This window comes from Xiphias gladius, chromosome 22 (genome assembly GCF_016859285.1).
Source record: "Xiphias gladius isolate SHS-SW01 ecotype Sanya breed wild chromosome 22, ASM1685928v1, whole genome shotgun sequence".
Classification (NCBI taxonomy): Eukaryota; Metazoa; Chordata; class Actinopteri; order Istiophoriformes; family Xiphiidae; genus Xiphias; species Xiphias gladius.
In genome coordinates, this window is record NC_053421.1 from 12,393,951 (window position 1) to 12,400,599 (window position 6,649).

The window sequence follows — 6,649 nt, forward strand, 5'->3', positions numbered from 1 at the left end:
CCCATATATCTACTGTGACTAACAGGATTAAACCTGAGTGGGTAGGGAGACAGATAAAAAAAAAGGGGGGTGGGGGCAAAGAGAGAGAGAGAGAGAGAGTGGGAGAAATCAAGTTCTCTTCTTTCATACGGATGAGAGAAAAGAAAAAGAGAAGAAGAATGAGTCTTAAAAAAGAGGTGGGCAAGAAGAGGAGGAGGGCAAAAAGGGGAAGATGATCAGCGGAGGATGAACAGTCTGGCTGAGATGGTGGGGTAAGCAGTGCATGTGTGTTTGCCCTTTGCATTCATGAATACATGTACATATACATAGAGATTTTATTTTGTATGTAGCTATCACTGCAGTTTCCTACATGGAAGAGTGATGCTCCTTCCATTAGTCCTGCAGGGCAAAGATCCACCCAACCCCTCCCTAGAGCAATTTAAGAGCAATTTAGAAACGCTTTCACACTTTAATGCCCTTTAAACTACTGAGTATACACAAATACACACACACGCACATACGTAGGCATGTGCTGCAGGGAGCAGAAAAGCAGAGAGCACAGGTCAGCAAGATGTGCCGTCACTAATCATACAGCATCTAATATTAGATTAATATTTCACAATATTATTCAGCTATGGAGAGGGAGAGAGATAGAGAGAGGGATAGAGAGAGACATCCCATACACCATCCCATGCCGGGTAAAATAAGTTTTCCATAAGCCTGTCCTCTGCAAAGTGTGAGCCCTGCTCAGCTGGGTTTATACATTAACGCCCTGCAAAAACACATTTGCCACAAGCGCTGCACTCTCACTTAACACGCCATGTGGAATATTTCTGAGATGTCATATTACTTGATATGGTTTGGGTTTGCTCTAGATGCCACCAAATCTGCTGGGAGAATTTAGATTATTTTTTCTGCAGGGATAGCTGTAAAAACTGCTGTAACTGAGAGATTTTGCACCAAGAAGTGTAAAAAATAATCATATTTAATCATATTTGCTTACCAATACATTTAGTAGTAGTTACAACATTACAGGTCCCATGGGTGAGACTGGTGTAGCAGATGGTGAAAATCAAAATAAATGTTCAGACAGGAGAGCATGATTTCCCAAAGCACTGCTCACTTATGAAAGTACATCAGGAGTGTCAGCAGAAGCTCAGGGCGAAGCCAGCACACCACACTGCCACTGGCAGTCAACAGGAGGTATGGGTTTATCTAAATGAGAACAACTGATAGGCTGACACAAGTTGTCATCGCCAATTTTCCAAAGTTCCCCATACATCCTGTGGTTGTCCCAAGAGTAAATGAAAAGTGGCTTTTGAAAATAATCATCTATCTGCATTGTAACGTGATAGACAGACAGACAGAGAGAATGTCCTTCAACGGGACATCCCCGACTGCAGACATCCATTCTGTTAAAGATCCCTACAGTTTAGAGAAGCGAGCTTGAACTGTTTCAAATCCCGAGGACATATTTAAAAAATGAATAGATGGAAGTGGCTCTGCCAGAGGTCTGACCTCGTCAACCTTGGTCAAGTCCCAAGTCAGTGGAGTACAGCGGAGAGAGTATGTGAGTGGAGTGGAGCGGCAGCAATTTCCACTCCCTACTCGAAGCATTCTGTAATCACTCAGGTCCCAGCTGCTGTGGGATTTCTTTCTGCTCTTCCCCACCTCCCATGCAGAGAAAAAAACCTGTGCGCTCTGTAGCAGGGCTTGAAACAGGTTCAGTTTGTCATATCAACATAATGGTAACAAAGTGTGAATGCTGCCCTACAGTTGCACTATGGGCAGTTACCGTGTTTTCTTTGCATTCTGACGCAATGCGAAGTGAAATGTAGAGGTGGCAGTAATGTTTACAAAGTCAAGTGGAAATGCAGATTCACCGTAGGCAGCAAAGACACGTCTGCTTAAGTTTAAAATGTTGAAAATGTTTCAACTTGCTGTTATCCAAAGTTGCATGGCTCTACTCCCTTAATGTACAGAGACAGGAGCAAAAAGAAGGCGGCCAGGAGGAAAATAAGTGAATCAGTTTGAGTTTCCGGTAAGTCTGATCTGTCACACATACGCAGACCTACTCCTCACACATGGAGCATGACATGTTGTTATAGGAAATGTCTGCACTGTCAGTTAGAGAATACATCCATGGGCTGTTTATTTCTATGGGTATGTTGAAGAGACAGACTGCAAAAACACACCAAGCAAGACATATATGTGCTTCAGATCCCATGCTCCAGGCTCCTCTGTGGCTCTTCCATAGTCAGGTCTTGAACCACAGAAATACAAAAATACAGAAATCCAAGTTACGTCATTGGTGTCAAATCTCAAGTCATCTATAAATATTGCAGTCAAAGTTAAATCAGAACAAAAGTGCCCTGTTTCAGTTAAATATCCAAATTGAATCAAATTATCTTGAATTTGGATGTGGAAGAAAGCATGACCAACACTGGAAGGTTGCAGTACTTTAGCTGGGACTTGCTTACTGTTTTGAAATTAGAAATCTTTACAAGCAAAAACACAACATGGGGCATTGGAATGCCAATAAACTAAAGGTCACACTGACATAAATATGCATTTACACACAAACACACAAGGCACGCTTACATTCAGCATATCTAATTGCATGTCAGCCCCACGCCAGATCCCTCTCTGACGTAGACGCATATCCACAGGTAGCAGAGAGGTCTGTTTCTTTCAGGGCATTACAACCATAGTCACTTATCTTTGTACATCGGTGTAGAATCCCATGAATCACATAAATCTAATTGTCGAGTCAAACAAGTTTAAGTTTCGTCCCCATCTCTGTGCTTTCCAACCCCTCACCTGCCACAGTTTAATTGCTCTTGCTGTTGCAGTGAGGGCATCTGCGTGGACAGCGCAGCAGGGGAACGCAGTCACCACGTGTGCTCAGTTGACTTTCCCTGGATGACTAACGGCTGATACCCTGTAAATGCTGATGAGTGATAGGAACACTCAGACAGATTATATAGCGCTTGTAGCCTACACAGTATGCCGTAAGTAATCTGAGAGAGGAACTGGAAAGTGGAGATACTATTATAATGGGAATAAATCAAGCTACACTCTGGGACTTGAAAATGAAACCTGACGTGGGCCATAAATCTTCAGGGATGTAAATAAAGCGGGACCAGAAATTAGATATTAGAACTTTGGTATTAGATGACAGTGTCACACCAATTTAAGGATACTTGTCATTTTTACCTAAGGAAAAAAAAATCTACAAATAACTAACATGCTCCGAGAAGATAGAGAGAGAAAAAGATTTATAGAGAGCAAAGGAAATGGGCAGAAAGAGATATTAATGCAGACGGTAGACAGCAGGAGAGAGAGAGAGGGAGAGAGAGAGAGAAAGAGACAGGGATTATGGGTGCTTTTCTTTTGCAGCCTCATCACAAACAAATAAGCTGATCGTCAAGAGCCAGCCAGGCAATTAATATTCAAGGAATTAGTCTTCTTAAAAAAAAAATGGGGGGGGGATTTAGATTCTTTTCCCCCTTTTGCTGCACGAGGATCCATTTTGTGAGGTTAGGCTATAAACAGCCTGAAATCACTCTGACAGCCTGCTCTATCTCATGGAGTACACACACACATACAAACAAAACCAACACACACGTATTCCATGGGGGATTTTAATTTCAACCTGTGAAATTGTAATTGCCTCTCCTGTAAGAGGCAAAGGATTGTGGGAAGGCTGAGTGCAAGCTCTCTTGTATCAGTTCTGCCAGTCTGAGGTTTTTCTTTACCTTTGTTGTACCTTTATTAATTGATTTTTCAAACTTGTTTGTCATTCTTACCTTTCTCTTTCCTTTCTGCTTTCTCTCTGTGCCTCTCATCTTCTCTCCTCCCTCACACTCTCCTGCGCTCAGATCTGTTTGTCTCACAGTGATGAGCCAAGCTGGCAGAGCCGACATTAAATTAACTGGAGCTTTCAACGACAGAAGGAGGGCAGCCAGGAGAGGTAGAGAAAAAGAAAAAAGCAGGGAAAAGAGGAAGAAAGTAATATTATAATATTTGAACATGGAAGAGAGAAGAGTGAGGGACAGTGATAAAAGAGAAAAAAATACCACGGGGTAAAAACCCCAATGACACAAAAATGTGATGAAAATGCCTTAAGGGCATTTTGATGCCATTAATATTTTTCTTCTTTTGTTCCTTTTTTTTTCCCTGACTGCTCTCGTTGCAAGGCTGCCGTGTGAATGACTTCTCAGCTCTGTAGGTGCGATTGTTGTTTTGCAACGTGTTGGAGAGACCGCCTGGCTCACAAACTGTCAGCAAAAGCAACATTTAACTCGGGGGGAAAAAAAATCTTCCAAAGCAGAAGGCAAAACAGGCATGAAAGGTTTGCACGTGGGTGCAATTAATTGTGATATTAAGTCACTTTTAACCTGTGACAGCTCAACTCTCTCACTCAGACGCACACGATAAGCTCAAGATGTGCCTATTTAGGTATATGAATGTGTGTTGGCAGGTTGGCTCTCCCATTCCTTAGAGCATAGTGGAATAGACTGACAAGAAATGAGGAATGAAGAGATGAAAGAGAGAAAGACTCATGGGGGGGGGAAAGGAGGGAAAACAGGTAAAGGAAGCGGGATGATGTAGTACCAGAGGAAGAGGGAGAAAGAAAGAGGGATGGGCTGCTGCTGGAGTGCTGTTATGCAACATGCCACATTTCTCTCAATAAGCTACAGATGCCTCGATGTAGATGACTGTCAGTGGAAAAACCCTTGGAGGCTTTGCTTTCCTGACATTCAGCGAGGCAGAGGAGATCACCAGGAGTGGAAAGTCCGAATGTGCCTGGTGTTCAGCAGGGTTGGAACAGTCATGTTTTACAAAGAAATGCAGAGCTAAAAATCTGCCACGTTGATGAGTTACACTGGGGGGGATGTTTAGTTCATCTGATCTGTCAGTTATAGTGACGGCTCACTGCTTTCTCTACAGTGGCCACATGGGTCATGGCTTGGTGGAAACGTTCATAACTGGATGGAGATACCAGTTTTGGTTGGGTCTATAGACCTCTAGTGGTCTTTAATATGGCAAATTACCAGTAATAGTTTATTTCAGCAAAAGTAGACCGACTGGGATTGACTATATGTTGAAATTTATGTTTATTTATATGAATCATCAGCCTAATCATATATTTTAGTTTACCACATCATATTTACACTTAGTCGCGTAAAGCCAGTCCAATATTTCATTTCCCTTAGTGTGGTCTGGCAGTATGACAGATGAATTTGCTTTAGGGAGATGTCATTTCAAGTAGGCTGCAAATTAAGTAATTGACAGTTCACTCTTTCACTCAGAAATCAACCAGCACTTTTCCCATACCTGACTGGACAAGTCAGATATGGGGAGTATAACATACACAAGGCCTCTCAGAACTACAGTCCTAAGCAAAGGTTGGGTAGAGGTTCATGTGAACTCAATCATCAAATAAGTTTGATTGTAACATTTTTCACATGATGCTTTTGAAGTCAAATCTGAGACATGATACATGGTATCAACACTTGACTCAGCTAGTCCTAAAAAAGCCCACTCAGTCCATAATGTTTGACTGTGATGTTGTTGAACATTTCGACATGTCTTCAATTAGTTGCGGTTGCTATTAGTCAGTCTTGGCAGGAGACTCCCAGTAGTCTCAGTCTTTGCGACTCCTGTTGTCTGTGAAGACTCTTAGTCACCCAAGAGTTGAATCGAGGTCGACTGGACTTGGCTGTGGACGTTTCAACTCTCATCCAACAGGCTTCTTCAGTTTGTGACTCTTGCTCTCTCTCTTAAATGCACTTCTATTGGTCTTTTTTGGCTCTTTCTCACATAATAATTCCCTCCCCCCTCACATACACATCCCCTGCTCTTCCTCCCCTATCGCTCATTTCTAATTAGCAGCCAATAAATTAGTTCCACCATCATTTACAAGATCTGCCTACCCTGAGTGTGTGTGTGTGTGTGTGTGTGTGTATGTCTTTATAATTCCATCAAACATCAGTTGACAGCCTCCTTCTAAAATCCGAACATGTCTTCCCATAGATTTCTTCCGTCATTCTAAAGATTTTATGACAAGGTCATATCACAATATCAGAGGGGAGGGGGGTGTAACTGACTATCAGGCAACAGAGTGAATGAATGGTGCCTGTAATTACAAGCAGGTTATGCCAGAGTATTAGGAAAAAATGAAACAGAGAAAAAAATGAAACACACAGAGTAGGAACAACACAGTTTAAAAGAGATGTGAGGTTTATTACTATGATTGCTGAGTGTTTTATGAGGTTTAACAACACCAAGAGATAACAGCTATGCTCTGCGAGAATGTACGTAGATACTGTGATGCTTTGCACTAAATGCAAACATCAACATGCTAACATGCTACAATGACAGTGTTTAGAAGGTAAAGTGTTTACCGTCGTGTGTACCAAAGCTCATGGCAAGATATTTCAGTCAAAACCACAAATGTCAACCTCATGGTGGCACTACAAGAAATGTCAGGGGATCAACAAAATAAATGGCATACATCACTCGGCAACCATGAATGTCTCTACAAAATGTTGTGCCAATCCATTCAGTGGATGTTGAGGTATTTCAGTCTGGACCTAAGCGGTAGATCAATTGACTGACCAACAAACCCTCATTGCCCGACCCGGAGCCAAGCCGCTTGCATGGC